Consider the following 22,706-nt stretch of genomic DNA (forward strand, 5'->3'; position numbering starts at 1 on the left):
TGGCTTTATGATGGTCATAGGTCATTCTTTAAAAAAAAAAGTGCCCCAATTCTGTTAGAATAAACAGGGTAAATCTCTGACAGTATGCGGTAAATGAGAAAAAAAATGACCTGAAGAGCAGACAACTTTATTTGGTGAACTCTATGTAAGGTTTCACTAGAGACTTTGAATTTTCTAAGTGTCAGAGAAATTTCTCTTCAGCATATTCCCAGAGGATGGAGCAGTTTAAACTTAGACTTCACAACGGCAGTGTCTGCCACAGAACAGGCAGATGTCAGAGCACGTGATGAGACAGGTCAGGCAGCCTGCAGACGAGCATCCCTGATAAAGCTCGGGGAGAGAATAGATGATTTGTTTACAGTGGACAGATTATAAATACATCTGCCATGTTAATCAAGAGCACATAAATGCTTTCTCTGCCAACTGCGTAGTCATTTCAACTGGGGTGAATGAATTACACTGAAAAAAATTTTTTTCAAGTAGTTTTCCTGTCATGGTTGCAGAAACTACCCTTGGGTCTACATCACATGTTGGGATATGTTCATGTATTTCTGATTTGGCTTTGTAGCAGGTTGTTTATTTTCAACAGATACTTTAGTCCAAGTTTTATAGACAAGATAATTGGCTCACAGGGTATATGTTCATATTCAGCCATCCCGAGCCTCTGAGCCAACACTTCAAGACTGCGCTGCTGTCATGAGAAGCTTTCATAGAAGAAAAATCATTGAAATAAACAAATTGAAACTGTAAGATTTTGTATATCAGAGCAGGGGCCTATTAAGCTTTAAAAATCAGAATCCAAATTTTGCTATTTATATGTGTACAACACTTCTGGTCCCTTTATAGTCCAGGCTACAGGCCAGACTCCAGGTCTGTATTATTTTGTTTGCAGAGTCTCTTTCTCTTTATTTAAAAATTTAATCATTTTCAAATGTATGGCAATAGAAGATTTCATATATAAAGGTTTCCCTAGTCTTTCAAAAAATCTGCATGCATGGCAAAGTGGGCCCATCCTTGGAATGGTGACATTTCACAGAAGCTGTCTAGCTTGACACAATCAAACTGTGAATAGTTCCTGAATAGTAAATTACCTTACCTAGCTGACCTCTACAAGTGTTTGAGGTAGAGAGCCCTGGCTCATCTTCTTGACATCTAAAAATTGTCTGGCTGGTTATGGAAAGCCCACTGGCAAGTGAAACATACAAAAATAGAATTTCCTTAAATGTGTAATTATTAAAGTTAGGTACCCTTTTAAGGTTCCTGGTTGCTTTTTAAGTTCCTGATTCCCTTTTAAGGTTGCTCACAGTCCACTCAGTATAATATTCTATCTTTTCCACCTTCTCAAAATCTTGTTCTCATTCCCATTATTCTCCCTTACAAAGATTTTGATCTAAATATTTGTGTCTGTTTCTCTGTGTAGAAAGAGTAACAAAGAAAGACTAATTTAAGGGAAGAGATTTAGTTTATTAACATATATTAATCATATATGACTTTTTCAATGTGACTGCTTATCCTTCTGTCTGTAGGTTTATATCTATCCAACATAAAGTTAAACACGTATCAGTTAAATGTGTGAGAATTTGGAGACTGAACAATCTGATTCCCACTACTCTGATATTTTTCACCCTTGATTTTCAATCCAAAATGAGTCCATCTTTAAATTGAAGGTGAAATACTAATATAATTTGAAATAAAAGCCAAAACAAGTCATATAAAATATAATTTAAATATAATATAGTTTATATATAATAAAATGCTTGCTATATTTTTAACATATGAATTTTATTTATCACTATATATTCATATATATTTCACTTCAGTTCAGTTAATTTGCTCAGTTGTGTCGGACTCTTTGTGACCCTAAGGATTGCAGAGCACCAGGCTGCCTGTCCATCACCAACTCCCGGAGCTTACTCAAACTCATGTCCACTGAGTCAGTGATGCCATCCAACCATCTCATCATCTGCCGTCCCCTTCTCCTCCTGCCTTCAATCTTTCCCAGCATCAGGGTCTTTTCCAATGGGTCAATTCTTCGCATCAGGTGGTCAAAGTATTGGAGGTTCATCTTCAGCATCAGTTCTTCCAATGAATATTCAGGACATATTTCCTTTAGGATGGATTGGTTGGATCTCCTTGCTGTCCAAGGGAGTTTTCTCCAACACCACAGTTCAAAAACATCAATTCTTTGGTGCTCAGCTTTCTCTGTAGTCCACCTCTCACATACATACATGATTACTGGAAAAATCCTAGCTTTGACTAAATGGACCTTTATTGGCAAAGTAATGTCTCTGCTATAATATGTAGTCTAGGTTTGTCAAAGCTTTTCTTTCAAGGAGCAAGCGTCTTTTAATTTCATGGCTGCAGTCACCATCTGCAGTGATTTTGGAACCCCCCAAAATAAAGTATCTCACTGTTTCCATTGTTTCCCCATCTATTTGCCACGAAGTGATGGGACCAGATGCCATGATCTTAGTTTCTGAATGTGGAGTTTAAGCCAACTTTTTCACGCTCCTCTTTCACTCTCATCAAGAGGCTCTTTAGTTCTTCTTCACTTTCTGCCAAAAGGGTGATGACATCTGCATATCTGAGGTTATTGATATTTCTCCCGGCAATCTTGATTCCAGCTTGTGCTTCACGCATCCCAGCGTTCTCATGATGTACCTTTCATATAAGTTAAATAAGCAGGGTAACAATATTCAGTCTTGACGTACTCCTTTTCCTTTTGGAACCAGTCTGTTGTTCCATATCCAGTTCTAACTGTTGCTTCCTGACCTGCACATAGATTTCTCAGGAGGCAGGTCAGGTGATCTGCTATTCCGATTACTTGAAGAATTTTCCACAGTCTGTTGTAATCCACACAGTCAAAGGCTTTGGCATAGTCTAAAGCAGAAGTAGATGTTTTTCTAGAACTCTCTTGCCTTTTTGATGATCCAACAAATGTTGGCAATTATATCTCTGGTTTCTATGCCTTCTCTAAATCCAGCTTGAACATCTGGAAGTTCACAGTTGACGTACTGTTGAAGTCTGGCTTGGAGAATTTTGAGCATTACTTTGCTAGTGTGTGAGATGAGTGCAATTGTGCGGTAGTTTGAGCATTCTTTGGCGCTGCCTTTCTTTGGGATTGGAATGAAAGCTGACTTTTCCAGTCCTATGGCCATTGCTGAGTTTTCCAAATTTGCTGGCATATTGAGTGCAGCACTTTCACAGCATCATCTTCTAGGATTTGAAATAGCTCAACTGGAATTCCATCACCTCCTCCATCTTTGTTCATCATGATGCTTCCTAAGGCTCACTTGACTTCGCATTCCAGCATGCCTGGTTCTAAGTGAGTGATCACACCAAACATATATGTATTTAGATTGTTTTTACCTGTACTCAGAAGAACACAGGTTGTCTTAATAAAGCAAACCAGACATTCATATTGCTTCTCCTTGCCTCCCATTTCTTCCAAACTGTCAATTTTATAATTAAGGCAGTGGGAAATCATATTAAAAATCACAAGCAGGGAGATGGAATGTCTGTATCTTAAGCATAAAAAGATCAATCTCAAAACATTATCAGTATTCCCTGGAGTGGCAGAAAATCAGGCATCAAGCCCAGTTAAGGGGGGGTCTCACAGTAAATATACTGAAGATCATGAGAAATGACTTCTGTTGCATGCTCCCCTCTTCTGTACTTTCTGGACTATCATTCCTTGACTTGTCCCATTGTGTCTTCACACTCTTGCCTTGCACTTGTACCTTTTAGAAATGAACTGTTTGAAATGTGTAAAGGAAAACTCTTATTACAAAGGATTATTGTCATGTAAAATTGTATAAAATCAGGGACTATGCAAATTTTACCAAATCTTATTTGCCTTTTTTTGGCCGATTCTTCCAAACTTCTTTTGCTCCACTACAACCTATTTCCTAGGTAAATTGAACTACTTGTGATTTTTAGGATGTGCACTGTTGTGGTTTTCTTTATTTTTTTTCTCCAGCTCCAGTTTTGTTTTTTTCTTTCGGGAAAGTTCATGTTCATTGGTAATTGTATTTTTTGACAGTTCTGCTCAGTATTTTTATGTATTTGGTATCCATCCATCCATTTCATAAATGTTTTGTATGTTATGTCTGTAGTATAATAAGTAATAACTCATCATATACCATTTAAAATGTTTTCTTAAATGATGCCATTTGCCTTAATGAACGTCTTAATATAAAGCTATAATTATTCTGGGGCTTATTTAAGTCTTCTAGATTTAAGAAAATAAACACAAACAAATTAACCTATGTAACAATATTTTCAAAACCTATGCATGAAACAGTTACTGGCCTGAAGTTAGAAAATGGAAGGATCTTTAGTTAAGTACTATACACATTTCCTTCAGAGTTTGTATCCTTTAGATTAATTTTGGGTGTACAGGTCAGTACATGATATGCATGGTAAGCTGGCATTAAAATGTGAGCAATAAAAACTTACTGACTGTGGTATTAGCTGATATTTCAAATCAAGACTCTCCATAAGTAATGACTTTGGAAGAAAGTTTTTAAAAAATGTAGAAGAGAAGTTATCTACTAGTCTGCAATAACATACTTTAAAGAAAAAATTCTTTATAACAGTAAAAATATAAAATATTCTAAGTCAGTGGCTAAGCCCTAGGTTAGCATCAAGATGGGACTGTGAATTAGATTCACCACTGCAAATTTTGAATGGAAGTAATTCCTTGGCTGTGAACAGGATATTTGAAAACAATGGAAGATATAATCTTAGACTATGATTTCTTTTTGAGATTCATTTTTTCCAAATATGTTACTGCATGCACACTGTTCAGACTATCTGTTCTGCACTTACAAATATTATGTCCAGCATTAGAGATAAAAAGGAACCCATAACATTCTTTGCCCTTAATAAAAGGCATATATTATCCCCATATAAGATAAGTCTTTTTTCAGGTTTGGTGGTTTGCATGACATACAAATTGAAGCAATGATACAACTTCTTATGAAGTAACTTGTTAATTCATCTTTTCCATTTTTCTTTGTTATGTGCATCTATTTTAAAACTAAGTTTCATCAATTGCATCTAGGTAGTGAGTTTTAATCTCTCAATTTATTTCACTTGAACATAAGATTCTAGAGTTAAGAAAATGATTTCTATGTTTCAGTTTGCAGCTACCTTGGGAAATGGTAGTTACGTTTATTTGTAGCTTATTGTTTTTGGTATTCTACTCTGAAAGCAAATTGCAGTCTTTCTTCACTCAGGCACCATCATTTTCTGCAGAGTTAGGAAAGTTCATCCAAATTTCCATAGGATGGGACTTATAATAATTTTCTTGAAATAGCTATTTCATTTCATATATGATGTTCATATATTTATTTAGGCTACTGTAATAACAACAATTGTAACTGTTCATTTATATTAAAAACATTCAAATGTTCCCTCCACAAAGGAAAAAAAAAAAAAAAGGTTGATTTAGGAACATTTCATTCAAATTCAGATACTCTATCATCATAATAGCTCATATTATTTCATAATAATAAGGCTCTTTGATACTTTGATTATTCAAAAATACTGAGATTATAGTAAAATTTTAGTTAATATATAAGGCTTGTATTGTGCTGTGTTTAGTCGCTCAGTCATGTCTGACTCCTTGAGACCCCATGGTCTGTAGCCCACCAGGCTCCTCTGTCCATCGGATTCTCCAGGCAAGAATACAGGAGTGGGTTGCCATGCCCTCCTCCAGGGGATCTTCCTAACCCAGGTATTGAACCCAACTCTTCTGCATGGCAGGCAGATTCTTTACAGTCTGAGCCACCAGGAAAGCCCAAAATATAAGGTATTTCCATATATATATTTGTGTATATATTTTGAAACTGATTTATTACAAATTTTGTATTTTACGATTTACCTTAAGGGAAAACAAGATATATGTTAAAGAGGTAATTTCCATTTCTTAATGCAAGATAATTATAGCTGTAATTTTTACTGCTATGCTAGACAGTGCATCTAAGATGAAACATTAAAATTCCATTAATGGAATCTTGGCTATGTTAGCCCATGTCAGTTAAGTAATTAAGCCTGTAAACTTAAAGTTATATGCCTCACCCACCTTGTTCCTTTTCCACTGTATTCCCTCTCGTTGGCTTTCTACTCCTCTATAAGTCTTCCACCGAAGTAGGGACCCAGGTTTGTCTCACTTCCTCTCTAAATGATTACCATTTACTTTTGACAAAATTCTTGTCTTGATCCTCCTTTTCATCCAACTTCTTCCATGTGCTACTGCTGAATTAATGCATTAAAAAATCACATCTGAATTAAAATTTCTAAGGCCAGTTTGTGTTCTGTATGACATTTAATACCTATACTCTAAAATCTGACAAAGAACACAGGCAGTGAGGTTTGTCTCTGAAATTAATTTTAATTGTTATTTTGTTAATGTGGACCACATAGAAAAAATAAGATAATAAAAATTATCTAAATTCAACTAACTAGTCCATGTAAATTCTTTAACATGCTACCAAATAAACAGCAAATAATTTATAATAGTTATAATGATATTATAAATATTAACTATTATTATCTTTTTGCATATTGATCCAGTTGTAGTTTCTCATTGTTAATGATGGACCAGATGTTTTCTAATGATTTAACAGGATGCAAATATCTGTCTATTGATTTCAATTCACAACAGTTTCTAATCCCAGTTGATGACTAATGGCTGCCTATTCTATTGTGTTGAAAATAATTTTGAGACTGAATCTGGATATGAGTGTGTTATGAGTTTAGTAATGTCTATAATGCACTAAGTCAATACGTATTCCACATATGTGATATACCTGTAGAAAATATATTTATTTAAAATGGAAAAGAAAAACATAAACTCATATACCATTTCTCTGGTTTGAAACAATTTTTTATATATCCATTCTTCTTCCAATTGAAAATTTCATAACATTTTTGCTTCATAGTTTGTTTGCTTTCTATCTAATAGAGCATTTTATTATAAGAATAATAATAAAAATAGTGAAGAAAAATGTTTTTTTGAACATAGACTAAAAATTATAGTGCTGCAACTCTATGGATCTCTTAGGAAGATAGTAGATTTCAAGTTTATTTAAGCACTGTAAGTAAATAAGCAATATATATATATATCTGAGCACTTGTACTCAGGGCTAATTGTACTAGATGTTTTATTTATAACAATATTTAATTTTTTCATAGATGATAATGGACATGTTTAATAAGCTTTTTCTTTTCTGCATATACATATGCCTAATTATTAAGAATATCCTTGGCATTAATAATGTAAATTAGCAAGTTAGAAAATTGATTTATCCTTTTGGCTGCATTATTGCTTCAAAGGAAGTAGGATTATTTGGATGACAATCTCTTGGGTATACTCAATTTTGCTTTAGCTGTTTTTAGTTTTTTCTACAGGTCTGTACTGTGGCATAGAAATTAGTTTTTGTTCATAAACAGTGAATAGTGAACTTTAAAAAGTCATTAATTATATACAGTATAGATACCTGTATAAATTATTTTATTTAAAGGGGGATAGGATAGATATTAATAACTCAATTAAAATCCTATTAAATTAATATATGTATTATTTCTTTAAGTATTTTTTAAAAAACAGAAATCATGACTAAATATATATTGAACTGATTTCAAAATGTCTGATAAAATATTAGCTCTCAAAAAAATATTAGCTCTCTTTGTACATTTTATTACAGAAGGATTGTTTATGACTTCAAAGCTTGAGTAGCTTCTAGAAAACTATAAATGAAGCAACAATTGTCAGCTTTTTCTTATCATGAAACAATAAAGAGCAATAGCCACTTTATGTTTTATAGAAGATAGGTAAACTCGAATTACCAGAACATTGGAATAAAATGTATGATAACCAGGTATAAGTTAACTCTATGAAGTTCAGTTTTTTGATGTCAGTTGAGATAAAAATCATCTCAAATAAACTAAATTTTGATGATCTTCACACAAAGTTGTCTTGCTTGAAGTAGCTTAGTGTAGACATTGAACTGTTACCCAAGTCTTGCTAAACTATTGGGAAGAATTATGCTTTAAGGCTGATTTCAGTTTAGTATAGAAATAGGGATCAGCTTAACTGTAATTTTTTAGGTACAAAATTCAGACATGTAGGTGCTTTAGGAGCTGATAACTTAAATGGGCGCCTGTCAAGTGTCATGCAGGTGACAGTTATTGTTCTAGACTAACAGTAAAATGCCATGTTTCCTAGACCTTGAGTCTTACTGTGCATCAAAATCACCAGGGGAGCTTGTTAAAAATAAGATGTCCAGGCTCCATCCCAGACCTATTAAATGAGAATCTCTGGTGAAAAACCTAAGGACCTCTTATGGTTTAAGTAGACCTAGTGGTTTTGAAGTTGTATTAGAACTTCTTTAACTATAAGTTCCTCACTGAAGTAAGGAAGTATCTCTATCTTAGAAATAGTCATACTTAGGATGAATACATTTATTTAAAAAATGTATTTTTATAAACAAAGTTACAGCATAAAAAAATTGAAAATTACAGAGTATATGGTACCAAATAATAGAAGGACAGTTTACAGAGGGGAGGAGAGAGGGTTAAATAATCTTCGTGATAAAATTTATTAGATTTTTGAAATCTTTGTAGCACCTTTGTTATGATGAGTTTTGATCTATTCCTATTTGATAGTTCATGTTTATTAGAGATAAAACTCTTTAAAGTAAAAGATATATGTCCTTGTCTTAAAACTATGGAAGATTGGAGAGGAAGGGATAACATGATTGGCTTAGTTAGAAAGTAACGTGAGGGAGAAATGTCCCTGAAACCGCATGGCCTACAGAAGGAAATGGAGTGAATCTGGGTGAGCCAGCTCTGGGTGGAGGAGCATATCTGAGTCTTTAAGGTTCATGTCAGTTCTTCAGCATCAATCTTATTTTGTTATTTTGTTCACCTAGCAATATGGTGTCAAGTTTCACTTGTATTTTTATTATATAACAGGCAGTTGTGAAATTTTGACGATATGTGTGAATTTCCTAACAGGGATACAAGTAGACACGGGAGGTATAGGAGAAGAAAAGTGGAAAATTAAAGCTATTTTAGTCTAGAAGATTGACCTAAATTAATAATCTGTTCAATTATTATATTATTGCATGCAAGAGAATTTCAAGATATGTCACTACCATCTGGAAGCATATAATTGAAAAGGCAAAATTTATACACGACAATAATAAACTTTACCAAGCCATATTTAATTACATCATTATACTTGAAATGCAGATAAAAATGGAGGAATTCAAAGGGGAGATAAATCAATGAATGTCAGAGTAATTGGCAGGAGTCTCATTGTATTTAAATAAGTAAAATATGAATAGGCAGAAGTTTAAAGAGAGGTGTTCAGATGAGAGGAACCATATGCACACGTGATGAAAATGAGACTAGTCCGAGTGTGACCTAGTCCAAGCTCATACTGCTCACCTCACGGCCAGTAACTTGAGAGATGAGTTGTTGGGGCAAGGAATAGTGACTTTATTGGGAAAGCCAGTAGACCAAGAAGGTGGTGGACTGGTGTCCCCAAAATCCATCTTGCCAATGTTTGCATGCCAGTTTATTTAATAGAACAAAGATGGGGAGGTGAAGAGGTAAAATAAAAAAGATGGTGAGTTGATACAAATATTTCCTAGTCCCTGCCAGACTCCTGAGAGGATGTGTTTATTTCTTCTTTCTTGCAGCCATTCACAGGTGGACCTAGTCGGGATGTTTCTTGTGAGCTAAAACAAAGGTATTTTTTAGCTTAAAGCTCAGGCATGGGAGGTAGGATTCCTTCCCAGTGATGGGACATTATGTTTACTCTAAGCTGTAGGGGATATCCATCTAGTGGAGAAGGAAATGGTAACCCACTCCAGTATTTTTGCCTGGAGAATCCCATGGACAGAGGAGCCTGGTGGGCCGCCACCTATGGGGTCGCACAGAGTCGGACATGACTGAAGCGACTTAGCAGCAGCAGCAGCAGCATCTAGTACTTAACTTGTAGCAAAAGCAATAGAATACAAAGTTTAAATTAAAAGAAATAGATGCAATATGGAGTCAGATTTGTTCTTCCCTATTATACGGTATGTTGTGGCTGATAAAGGGTGAGATTGTGTGAGCAAATGTAAGTGGGAATTTTTTTGATGATAAAGTCAACTCACACAAGATTGGGTACTAAATTCAATATTATATAAGGCAAAAATCTCTTATCATCAAAATTGGCCTTAAAATCAGCTAAATGACATATAAAGAACACCTTACATTATTTTTAACAGATAAATCTATAAGAGTATTTTTTTTAATAAGAGTATTTTGATCATGTAAATACACAGTGTATACAGCAATACCCAGTCATATTGGGGACATATAAAAAATATAACATTTAAAGTATATCATAGAGAGATAGAAGGTAAATGAAAAAAAATAGATGCGAATGTTCTTACAACTTATTTTGTGTTTGTTAAAGATGCAAAGATGCAAATTGTCTTGAGAAGATAAAGAAAGGAAATTAATATATGTGTATAGTATGTGCCTGACACATTTTTAGTTTCTCTATAAGTGGATCATCTATTCTTCATAATAGTACCTTAGAAAGAACTCTTGGAGAGGGGGGAATCGTTATCATTATTTTATGCATAAGACTACATAACATTACAGAGATTAAGTGGTTTGCGTAGTTGTTGAATCTGGAACTGAATCTGAAACTAAGGTTTCTAGAATTTCAAAATCCTGCTAAGTTATGACACTACATTCCTTTTCTAGCACCAAGCAGAACTTTCAACATATTATTAAATGAAAGACACCAGAGATTTCTGAACAATGTAATGACATAATGACAATGCCTTTTAAAATGAGATCAGTAAAATAGGTCAGAGTAGAAAAAAGAAATGCAAAAATGCCATATATGCAGTGATAAAACCTTTTCTTGTGATAATAACACTAAGTATTGGGAAGTATCTGGCTTTTCCAAGGAATACTGATAGATGGTCAAGTGAATCAGCTGAAAACTTCAAACTCTGAATCTCTCTACTACCTGGTTGGCTTGCACTGTGAGACCCAGACCAGCAATCTTGGTCCTTGAGATAGCAAGGAAAAATTTGCAAACTACCACTCCAGGCCTAAGTGCAAGGCAAAGTTTATTAAAGCATAGATAAGCTCTCAGAGGGAGAGTGAGCGGTTTCTATGATGTGAAACCAGCCTCCCGTACAGGTTTAAGGGTGTTTCTAAGGAGTCGTTCTATGAGGAGGCTGGTGTGATCATGGGTTAGTGACAGGTCATGGCTGAGTGGTAGGGGATTGCTATTTGATTGACTGTCCTGAGTTCTGTAACTGTTCATTGTTGCATAAGCCCCTGCCCTTTGTTCATGAACAGAAAGCCGTAGTGGGAGGCCAAAACCACCTTGATGGAAAAAATCCAGTTTTCTGATCTTATTCTATTTATCCACCAGCTTATTTATTTGAGTATTTTCATTTTATCTTAATTAATTAATAGTAGAAGAGACTCAAGTTGTCTAGTGACAATACAGTTTTAAATTGTTGTGCAGTGATTGGTACACACAGCATCATCAGATCACAACTAGTGGTAACAAAACTTGAGCAAGAATGAATTCACTTGAAAATTAACTTCATTCCTTAACCTCAAGGGTGTGGGAAGTGGTCAAATGGATTTTAGATCTAGTGTAGCACCATTTTCTATATAAAAGATCATTTACCATTAAAATAAAAAGGCACATGATTTAGCCAGCAAAATCAAGCTTATTCGAGATTAACAGAGGAATTGCAGTTTGGGATATGCAAACTATGGTGAACCATAAGCAAGTCTGGAGAACAAGAGGAATGTTCTTTTAGGAGGAAGTTGGGAGGAGCTGTTTTGAAATAAGGTTCATGAGAGGAGAGTGAGGGTTCTGTGGCTGAGTTGCAGGGATTTCTCATTGGCTGTCTTGTTACTGAACAAAAAGAAAATTGTGTTTCTTGCTGGAGTATGCAAAGTGAGCTGCTAAAAGTAGTACATGCCAGAGAGTTCCCGTTTTTGGATTTTCTGACCCCATTTTGAACAAGGTTTTCCTTCATTCATTTTCAGAGGATATACTTAATTTTGGAAGTATCATACCAATTATAAAAGACTAAGAACTTGAAAACAAACTTTCATTATCATGCTGCTGCTTAGCTGGTACCCATGGTACCGTAAGAGTTAACAAGAAATTTATACTTGAAACACACACCAAAATACCTAAAATCAAATATAAAATTATATTGAAGCACTATCCCAGGATCTCTAGACACTTATTGAACTAGGAAAATCAGGCTAAATTTCAATACCTGTTTTCATTTCTGCCACTGAGATAGTGAAATTAATATTTGTAGAGTCTCTCCTTCCTCAATGGTGAAACATATGAAAGTGTCCATCCACAAAAAAGGAAAGCCATCTAGAATGCAAAAAAACATCATTGGATGGAACAGAATATATAAGTTATAAGTACAGTGATATAAGTTATCACCTTAGCAAACTGCAGAGAATTAAAATGAGTTTGGCAAAAAATGTATAATTAGCATGGAAGCTGAAATACTATTACTTCAAAGAAATCTACAGTATAGAGAAATTTCTTTAAAACAAGCTTTTTCTATTTGCTTAAAAAATCTGTGATTATTTCCAGGACAATGTCTGAGATAACAAGCTATTAAATATTATGGTAAGATATTGAAATGATTCATCACAAATTTGATGCATCTTTTAAAAGACAATATCAATTTTAGTGTGAAGTAAAAAATATAACTTATTTAAAAATATATCTATTATATATTTGCTATTTGTGAAATCAAGTTTATTAGGCTTATTTGTATTTATCATAATTGTAACTGAAAAGGAAAAGGAAAGGAAAATGAAGTCACTCAGTCGTGTCTGATTCTTTGCGGCTCCATGGACTGTAACTTACCAGGCTCCTCCATTCATGGGATTTTCCAGGCAAGAATACTAGAGTGGGTTGCCATTTCTTTCTCCAGGAGATCTTCCCGACCCAGGGATTGAACCCGGGTCTCCCGCATTGTAGGCAGATGCCTTACCATCTGAGCCACCAGGGAAGTCTTATTTGTATTTACCATAATTGTAACTGAAGTGCTATCAATTTCTAAAATAAATTTTAAAAAATAAGTGATTTATGATTCCCAGATATGAATCATACAAAACAGGTCTACCAGAAGTTTCCAACTCTTGACCCAGTTTTCTCCCCTGTTCAAGCATTTATTCATTGTGAAGGTAGGCATACACAAGGGAGACATTAATTACATACACTAACATCTCTGGTTCTCCTGTGGACACATGAGAGATTATGCTTGCTCACCTTCTTGAGTTTTGGTATCACCATGAGGTTTGCACTGATCAATGAAAGGTGAATAGAGATATTTTTATGCTGGTCTCTTCTCCTCCACTACTAAAGTGGTCCTGTGACATCTCTTCCTGTAAAGTGCAAAGCTCAGTTATCACCAACAATTTGTGTGGTCTCATGGACCCATGGGCAGCTTTGCAGAAGCAAGAAATAAACCTTGATATTTTAAGTCTTTCAAGACACTGAGTGTGGGGAATGTTGGTTATTGCAGTTAGTTTGAATGATATACTATTCAATCTCTAGTGACTATTCTAATTGAAGATACTAGGCCTTGAGCCCATTGAAAGTGAGTAAAGCCTATTTTAAAATCATTTTCTCATCCTCAACACCTAGTATATGCCTGCACTGTGGAAGGTTATTGGTGAGTGAAAAAAAAAAACTGAATAAATGATCAATTATAATACATGATATAGATTGACAGCCTCTTGAAAGATGTGTTTTTAGAAGGCAATGAAAGTGATACAAAATTAAATAAAGATAAGCAATTAACAATAAGAGTTGAACTATATGGCTCTCTTACAAGTATCAGGTTCTATTCTACATGTCTCTCATACATTTCTGTATTTAATCCTCACATTACATTTATGATACAGATGTCAACATTATCCATATTTGACATATGAAGAAATAAAATAAAAATTTTACCCGGGAACTATAAGAATAAAAATATCACAAAACCACTCAACATTATTATGAATCTAAATACAATGAAAAAATTTGCCAGATCCTAGTGTACTAGAATAAGCTGGTAGAATCTTTTAAATGTCCTCCTTAATACAACTTTAATAAAATAAGTGAAATAATTATACCCTAAAATATAAGGGAAATTTTTAAGAAATATTTATATGAATTCCTTGAAGGCAGTACCACAATTTGATCACTATGTGTGTGTGTGGTGGGGGGGTGGATTTCTGAGTTTTGAGATTAATGGTAAAAAGATACTCATACTTGAGTAAAAAAAAAAAACCTGGTTCCCTGAAAGGCAAAGAATACTGAGCTAAATGGACGTAACCTCTGACTTCAAATAACTCTTATGTGCTCAGAACAATTTTTATTTCTTTTCACCTGTGATTTTTCTTATTTATCCATGCTTGCCTAGAGTTGTCAAGTGCATATTTATTTAAAACCTGACCTGGTCTTCGTTTTAATTACTTCTTCAGTTAAAGGTGTTGAATCACAGTAATCAGTCTCATGTCTGCAGTGGTAAATGCTGGGCTTCCATATGTTGATCTGCGCTCTTAACTTGGCGATTCAGTAGAAGCTGATGCTTGAAGCCATTTCTGTAATTGTGCATTCAGGCATGGCAACTCTTTTGCCTTCCTGTTAAAATCACATATTCTCTTTTACTTGCATCTTTTCAGGTCTTATCACTACTGTAACAAATCACCATACACTTGGAGGCTTATTCAACACAAATTTATTATATTACAATTCTGTAAATCATAAGTCTGGTGCAGGTCTCATCCAACCAAAATCTTGCTGTTAGCAGGTTGTATTCCTTTTTGAAGGCTCTAGAGAAAAATCCATTTTCTGTTTATATGGATTTCTGGCACAATTCAATTCCTTAGGATTATAGTATCAAGGTCTCTTTAATAGTCATGGTTTTTCAGGCAAATAGAAACAATAGGAAATAGATTAATTATTAGGGATTGGCTCCTGTGATCACAGAACTGAAAAGTATTTGCAAGCTGAAGGTCTGAGAAAGCTGATGGTGTAGTTATAGTCCAAACTCAAAGTCTTGAGAATCAGGGAAACCAATAGTATAAATCCTGGTCTGAATCAGAGTGCTCAAGTATCAGAAGTTCCAGTGTTTGATGGTTGATGTCAAGAGAGGATGGATGTCCCAGCTCAAGAACAGAGAGCAGATCTGTCAGTCCTCTGCTGTTTTTACTCTATTCAGGCACCCAAGGAATTGGATGACCTACCTACATTGGTGAGCTCTATCTTCTTTACTCAGTCTATGGATTCAGATTCTAATCTCTTCCAGAAACTGTCACCCAGACATCCAGGAAGAAAGTTTTACCAGGGGTTTGAGCATCCCTTAGTTCAGACATATTGACACATAAAATTAAGCATCCCTGTGTGGAGTTTTGAGCTGACTATAAACTGCAAGCTATTAGCTGCTTTTAGAGGCCCCCACATTCCTGGTCTCTTCCCTACATCTTCAGATTCCAACATCAAGTCCTCTTCAATTTTTAGTTCTCTGACCCATGTTCTTCCATCTTCTTCCACTTTAAAGTCAAGTGTGATTAGACTGAGCCCACCAAGATAATCCATCTGTGATCACATCTATAAAGTCTCTCTTGCCATGTACAAGAATGCATTTATAGGTTGGGAGAATTTGCTGTGGACGTCTTTGGTAGGCCATTATTCAGCCTATGAGGGCTAATGAGAGTTTATTTCTTAGAAGTGTTTAGACTTGAGAGCTTACATCAGATTTAAGAGTATCTCAAGAGAAGATTATTCAGCAGTGTTTTCAGATAGTGCTTTTTGGTTATTTATTATGTTGCCAATGAAAAATTTCTTTCCATTCTTTTCTGTACAAGTGGAAATTAGATCATAGCAGGGTGTCTCTTTAATTTTTGATTCAACAAAATCAGTATATTATAGATATTTGCAGTAATTGAAATGGAAAAATCATTTTGATATTATTATCAAATTATCTATTTTGAAAATTGTTGACAAGGAGAAACACTCATCTTTCTTTCTTCCTGATTATAAATTAGAAACAGAATTCTCAGAGCAGTTGCTAATTTCAGGAGAATTTCAGAAAGCTATTTCAGAGTGAAATGCTCAGGAACCTCTACATCTCCTGCAACTACAATTTTCACTCCATTGCATAGGGACTTTTTCAAGCTATTGCTTCAAGATATGACTCAAAGACCATGATCATCAGGACCTCCTTCAGACTTGGTTAAATGATACACACCTTCCTGAACCAGCGTCTTTGTTGCATGGTTCTTGTATGAATCAGGAGGTATCGGGTATCAGGTGACGGCAATGTATACTGACATTTGAGAGCTATGCCTTTCTCCTTTCATATATATATACTTATTTTGAATATGAAATATTGCCATTATTTTTCTCTATGGAAATCTATATGCTATGTCATATTATTAAGGTTTATTCTCAATAAATAATGTGTTACTCCAAATGAAAGATTTATTAGAAATGATTGAAATACATCAGAAAGTTTTAGGTGACAAGATCTCTGACTAGGAGGAGTTGAAAGATCTGGGTTTAAATCCTGACTCTACCACTCCCTAGATATATCTATCTATCTATCCATATATCTATAGATAAGATAGATAGATAGATTTAACCTATGTTGGCTTTAGGCAAGTAACTTTTTTTTTTTTTTATTAGTTGGAGGCTAATTACTCCACAACATTTCAGTGGGTTTTGTCATACATTGATATGAATCAGCCATAGATTTACACGTATTCCCCATCCCGATCCCCCCTCCCACCTCCCTCTCCACCCGATTCCTCTTGGTCTTCCCAGTGCACCAGGCCCGAGCACTTGTCTCATGCATCCCACCTGGGCTGGTGATCTGTAGGCAAGTAACTTTTAAAAACCATGGTCTACACCTCTTGTTTATGAATCAATTTGTTGAATGTTTAATTGTGCTACACAAGAGGAAGATAAGGCAAGAAATTCCATAAAGACCATATCAACTGGTTGGGAAAATCACACTCATAAAAAAAAATTGGTTACATAAGAAATAACAACATGGGATCAATTTTGTGTTTATCATGTATTATATAGTTTAAGTGTGATTGGAGGTTAAAGAAGGGAGAGATCATTGAGAATTTAATGAATTGTGTTAGATACAGGGAAGTAAGCTTTGAGCTAAGTCTTGGAAGATGTGTAGAGTTTGCATAGTTGAGAGGAAAGCAGTTAATATGGAAGGATTACACAAAGCATAAGAAAATCCCAAGAAAAATCATAGAAAGGAGAAAATATCTTCATGTGGTCTTACTATAGTAATATCTCTGACCTAAACTGGAATGATTGGTAGTTAAGAAGTTTGAAAGCTTAGGGGAACCAAATACCACGTAATCTTGCAAACTAAGATGTGTAGGCTGAATCAATTTTGTTAATACTAGAAAACTACTTTTTTATAGTTGCAGAAGCAACATAAAGCTATAGTCTTAGGCACACATCTTTTTTAGGAGGAAATAAGGAGGGATAAATTAGGAGTTTGAGATTAACAGATACATACTACCACACTACTATATATAAAATAAATAAACAGTAAGGACCCAATGTATACAACAGGAAACTATATTCAGTATTTTATAATAACCTATAATGGAAAATAATCTAAAAATGAATACATTTGTATGAAAGTGAAAGTCACTCAGTCATGTCTGACTCTTTACAACCCTATAGACTATACAGTCCAAGGAATTCTCCAGGCCAGAATACTGGAGTGGGTAGCCTTTCACTTCTCCAGGGGATCTTCCCAATGCAAGGGTTGAACCCAGGTCTCCCACATTGCAGGTGAGTTCTTTACCAGCTGAGCCACAAGAGAAGCCTAAGAATACTGGAGTGGGTAGCCTTTCTCTTCTCCATTGGATCTTCCTGACCCAGGAATTGAACCAGGGTCTCCTGAATTGCAGGTGGATTCTTTACCAACTGAGCTACTAGGGAAGCCCTACATATGTATGTATGTATGTATATAAAACTGAATCACTTTGCTGTAGACCTAAAAGTAACACAATATTGTAAATCAACTCTATGTCAATGTGAAAAAAGGATTGTTATAGAAATGCATGCATAATGAGTTGAGAGAGAATGGCTATCTCAGTACTTAATGGTAAAAGAAATTGAAGAAATTAGTTGAAGAATTAAAGATGGCTTTAAAACTCCTAATATAGAAAACTGAGAAAATTGAAAATATTAGAAGACAACACAGAGTTTGAATGGTTTGATTTTGAACATGCTAAATGTAATATAGCCAAACCAGTCAATCCTAAAGGAAATCAACCCTGAATATTAATTGAAAGGACTGATGCTGACATTGAAGTTCCAATACTCTGTCTACCTGATATGAAGAAACAACTCATTGCAAAAGACCCTGATCCTGGGAAAGATTGAATGCAAGAGGAGCAGGAGGTGGTAGAGGAAGAGATGGTTAGATAACGTCACTGGACTCATTGGACATGAGTTTGAGCAAACTCCAAGAGATAGTGAAGGACAGGGAAGCCTAGTATGCTGCAGGTCACAGGGTTGCAAAGAGTTGAACATGACTTAATGACTAAAGAGCCACAAAATATAAAATGATAGTGATATATGAAGCATATTCTGTCTTTATTGAAGAAAAATGGAATACTCCCACATGTGATAAGCTACAATAGTCATTGGAGTAGAATTTAAAATGACTGCATTTGGCACCCTTCCTGGATCTTTCACTTTGGCAGGGATGAAGTAGGTAGTAATCAACTGCTGATAATGACAAATGTTAAAAGAAATCTAAGTGGTAAGACGAATGAAAGAGAAAATATACTTTCGGAAGAGCTAATGAGGAAGGCCTCTTTGAGGAGGTGATAGCTGTGTATAGATTTGAATAATGATGAGGAGTGAGCCTTGAAAACATTCCAGGCAGATGTTACTTAGCACTTAAAAGTTCTGATATGAGGACAAAGTTGCTTGTTCCAGGAAGAGCAAAGTCAATGTGGCTGAAGGGTAGAGAGTGTGTGGTTCAAGATGAAGTCAGAGAAAGGCTGGGCTCAATAAATGTTTATTGTATTAGTACATGATTCATCTTAGATATGTACAATTTTTGAATGTACAAAGAATTGGAATGTAGTTTAGTTAAATTCCTTTATTTGGCAAATGAGGATTCTGAAGTTCAGATATCTAAGAAGTGCACACAAATTTACACTGAAGTGTTGACTAAATTTCAAAGTGCTAGTAATCAGTCCACTGTTCTGATACTTTACAATGTCTTCTAAACTATGTTCTTTGCTCAAAAGCAGCAGTTATTGCTTCATCTAGGTATCTGAAATGATCATTAGAATTGTAATTGTGAAGATTGGAAAACATGCTTTTCTTGGCTCTAATTCTTGTGTTCATCTTTTTCTATTTGCTTTTCTTCTTCCTACACTTTTTTTTTTTTTTTTTTTTATTAGTTGGAGGCCAATCACTTCACAACATTTCAGTGGATTTTGTCATACATTGATATGAATCAGCCATGGATTTACACGTATTCCCCATCCCGATTCCCGCTCCCACCTCCCTCTCCACCCGATTCCCCCGAGTCCTCCCAGTGCACCAGGCTGGAGCACTTGTCTCATGCATCCCACCTGGGCTGGTGATCTGTTTCACCATAGATAGTATACATGCTGTTCTTTTGAAATATCCCACCCTCACATTCTCCCACAGAGTTCAAAAGTCTATTCTGTATTTCTGTGTCTCTTTTTCTGTTTTGCACATAGGGTTATCGTTACCATCTTTCTAAATTCCATATATATGTGATAGTATGCTGTAATGTTCTTTATCTTTCTGGCTTACTTCACTCTGTATAAGGGGCTCCAGCTTCATCCATCTCATTAGGACTGGTTCAAATGAATTCTTTTTAACGGCTGAGTAATATTCCATGGTGTATATGTACCACAGCTTCCTTATCCATTCATCTGCTGATGGGCATCTAGGTTGCTTCCATGTCCTGGCTATTATAAACAGTGCTGCGATGAACATTGGGGTGCACGTGTCTCTTTCAGATCTGGTTTCCTCAGTGTGTATGCCCAGAAGTGGGATTGCTGGGTCATATGGCAGTTCTATTTCCAGTTTTTTAAGAAATCTCCACACTGTTTTCCATAGCGGCTGTACTAGTTTGCATTCCCACCAACAGTGTAAGAGGGTTCCCTTTTCTCCACACCCTCTCCAGCATTTATTGCTTGTCGACTTTTGGATAGCAGCCATCCTGACTGGCTTGTAATGGTACCTCATTGTGGTTTTGATTTGCATTTCTCTAATAATGAGTGATGTTGAGCATCTTTTCATGTGTTTGTTAGCCATCTGTATGTCTTCTTTGGAGAAATGTCTGTTTAGTTCTTTGGCCCATTTTTTGATTGGGTCATTTATTTTTCTGGAATTGAGCTGCAGGAGTTGCTTGTATATTTTTGAGATTAATCCTTTGTCTGTTTCTTCATTTGCTATTATTTTCTCCCAATCTGAGGGCTGTCTTTTCACCTTACTTATAGTTTCCTTTGTAGTGCAAAATGGAAAAAAGACAACCTCTTTAACAAGTGGTGCTGGGAAAACTGGTCAACCACTGGTAAAAGAATGAAACTAGAACACTTTCTAACACCATACACAAAAATAAACTCAAAATGGATTAAAGATCTAAATGTAAGACCAGAAACTATAAAACTCCTAGAGGAGAACATAGGCAAAACACTCTCCGACATAAACCACAGCAAGATCCTCTATGACCCACCTCCCAGAATATTGGAAATAAAAGCAAAACTAAACAAATGGGACCTAATGAAACTTAAAAGCTTTCCTACACTCTTTTAATGGCAAAAGCAACCTTGAAAAGTAAAGAACTCACAAGGGTAGCCTATGGGAAAGGAGATTGGGGGGTTGGGGAGATCACTTTCCATTGCTTTGCCAGGTGGTGCATATGGGCAAATTATATCTGGAAATGGATCATGACTTTTGAAAATTATTTGCTGGTTTATTTCTGTAACATGTTAAAGGTTCTTGGCATTCTTTGTATAATTATTGCATCTTGTATTTTCCCCTTAGTTATTTGTGTTTCATCATATTGTATGCCTTTAAAAATGGGTGTGATTAAATAGATCCCAGTATCTAGTAATAAATATTTCTGACACTGAGAAAATTACATAGGTTAGGAGTTCTATTTATTATATATTTTCATAATTTTATTGTGATTTTATTCATATACATCTGACTATTTAAAATCAGAATGCTTATTCAGAAAATCTCCAGATCACAGCATTATTTTTTCTTTTTTTTTCAATTAGTACAACATAAAAAAGTAAAGATTTGCTGAACTGATAGAATCAGTCATATCAATGAGCAAATAAGTTTTGCTAGACATTCTTAATGAAGGATGTTCTGAAAATTTTGATGCTACAAGAACCCTCTCTTTGATGATAACTAGTTTTTGGATGAGATATTTTTTCTAAGTTCAGTCTGTACCAGTAATTGAAAACATAAGTGAGAATTGGAACTCTGTGTTATCTGTAGTAACTAGTATGGATAGCCCTAATTCTCATGGCTTAATGTTTAATTTTTTCCTTAAGAAAATGGTTCACAAACAAGTGACTTGAAAGGGGTAGGAGAAAAGAAAAATAAATTTTATAGAATTCTTAAAGGTGAGCCAATGTGACACCCACCTTTTTCAATTAGGGCACTAAGTAAGTCTTCTAGAAAAATGACTCATTCAAGGTTCCAAGAGTAAGTACAAAAATCCCACTATCCATGTTCTGATTCCTGGCTGAAGCTGCTTTATTTAATACTACTAATACTAATAGTAGTAATTGTTTGCATAAATTCAATTATGTCCAAATGTGATTTTGTGAAAATATGGAAATTAAAGTATCCCTTTTTCATAGGTCTCATTCAATTTTGACATTTTTTGCAAAGATTCCATTCTGTAGTTCTGTTTTATATCGTTTTTCAATTGCCAAATTGTGTTCAACTCTTTGAGATCCCATGGATCGCAGCATGCCAGGCTCCTCTGTCCTTCACTAAACCCCAGTTTATTCAAATTCATGTCCATTGTGTCAGTGATGTCATCCAACCATCACATCCTCTGTCAACCACTTCTCCTTTTGCCATCAGCCTTTCCCAGCAAGAGGATCTTTTACAGATTCACGTGGCCAAAGTATTGGGGCTTTAGCTTCAGCATCAGTCTTTCCAGTGAATATTCAGGGTTGATTTCCTTTAGTATTGACTGGGTTGGTCTCCTTGCAGTCCAAGGAACTTTTAAGAGTTTTCCTCCAGCACCACAATTCGAAAGCATCAATTCTTCAGCTGGTTGCATTATTTGCATCCAAAAATGATTTCCTTAAAGACCATTCACCATGTATCCAACCTCTTAAGATCTCCCCATGTCTTTTCATTGCACTTGTAATAAATTCTGTGTTTGACCCTGGCCTACAGAACCCTGCATAACCTTGCCAGCCCACACTCAGTTCCTTCCGTTGACTTTGACCCACTTTTCCTCTTGGGTGTCATGTCCTGACTAGGTATATCCTGTTCCTCAGACACATCAATTGCGTTGTTTGCAGTAAGGGTTTTACGTAAGCTATTCCTTCCTCTTGGGTCATTTTTC

This window comes from Dama dama, chromosome 31 (assembly GCF_033118175.1).
Source record: "Dama dama isolate Ldn47 chromosome 31, ASM3311817v1, whole genome shotgun sequence".
NCBI classification, from domain to species: Eukaryota; Metazoa; Chordata; class Mammalia; order Artiodactyla; family Cervidae; genus Dama; species Dama dama.